Consider the following 1,615-nt stretch of genomic DNA (forward strand, 5'->3'; position numbering starts at 1 on the left):
TTTTCTGTTGACGGATCCATTTTCTGCACTCCCATCGTTCCGGATGATGATTTCTGTAGATCCTGGAGGCCGATCTTATATTAAATGCCACAAATTCAATGTAATTCTCTAATTGCAGCTGAACTTTGAGGCCATAACATAAAAACCAGGCTGGAGTTTACGGCAGAAATACAGAAAAGAAAAGTCCTGCTTTAGGGGATTGAATCTGAAACAAAGTAACTCTGAACCAGGTTCCCGCCTGATGAGACGCGAGGACCGGCGTCCTGCGATGTTTTATGTTTAGACGTTAGAAAAAAGGAAAATTATTAAGTAAATAAAATTTAAGCAAAACAAAATGCAAATTCTTGTCATAGGAATTAATTTCACAAAATAAATTTCCTTCTTTTATTCGGAATGTGCTGTAGATACAGAGCGGTAGAAATTACTTACAGGTATAATACATGGCGCGTCCCCGACGACAGCAAAGAGTTTACATGTCATATGTACAGGATATAAAGTGATGCGCTGGCGGACTCCTGGCGCTGCATATATATATATATATATACTCTCGAGGTCATAGATATCGTCTTTACTTCTATTTATAGATATTTATATAGAGATTTATAGATAGATTTCTTTATACAATCCTATGTACAACAAGCCTCCGAGCGTGAGAGCAGAATTGTAGCATTTTCTCACAAAATTTCCAATTTCTTTATTTTTAATAGAGTTACCGTATCTATTTGGACACATGTCTGGGGTGTCCTGTGTATTACCCCTGTGGGTTCTGTGTATTACCCCAGAGGATCCTGTATATCACCCCAGAGGGTTCTGTGTATTACCACCAAGGGTTCTGTGTATTACCCCAGAGGATCCTGTATATCACCCCAGAGGGTTCTGTGTATTACCCCTGGGTTCCTGTGTATTACCCCTGGGGGTCCTGTATATTACCCCAGAGGGTCCTGTGTATTACCCCTGTGGGTTCTGTGTATTTACCCTGGGAATCCTGTGTCTTACCACCTGGGGGTCCTGTATATTACCCCAGAGGGCTCACTGTCGTATTAACACCTGTGGGTTCTGTGTATTACCCTGGGAATCCTGTGTATCTTACCCCTGGGGGTGCCTGTATATTACCCAGAGGGTCCTGTGTATTACCCCTGTGGGTTCTGTGTATTACCCCCGGGGATCCTGTGTATTACCCCAGAGGCTCCTGTAATATCAACCACAGAGGGTCCCTGTGTATTACCCTGGGTTCCTGTGTATTACCCCTGGGGGTCCTGTATATTACCCCAGAGGGTCCTGTGACTCATTACCCCTGTGGGTTTCTGTGTATTACCCCTGGGTTCCTGTGTAGTACCCCTGGGGGTCCTGCTATATTACCCCAGAGTGTTCCCTGTGTATTACCCCTGTGGGTTCTGTGTATTTCCCCCTGGGAAATCCTGTGTATACCCCTGAGGATCCTCGTGTATTACCCCTGGAGGTCCTGTGTATTACCCCAGGGGGTTCTGTGTATCTACCCCAGAGGGTTCCTGTGTATTACCCCTGGGTCCTGTTAATTACCCCTGGGTTCCTGTGTATTACCCCTGGGGGTCCTACCCCCGGTGATCCTGTGTATTACCCCAGGGATCCTGTATCA

This window comes from Bufo gargarizans, chromosome 9 (genome assembly GCF_014858855.1).
Source record: "Bufo gargarizans isolate SCDJY-AF-19 chromosome 9, ASM1485885v1, whole genome shotgun sequence".
In the NCBI taxonomy this organism is placed as follows: domain Eukaryota; kingdom Metazoa; phylum Chordata; class Amphibia; order Anura; family Bufonidae; genus Bufo; species Bufo gargarizans.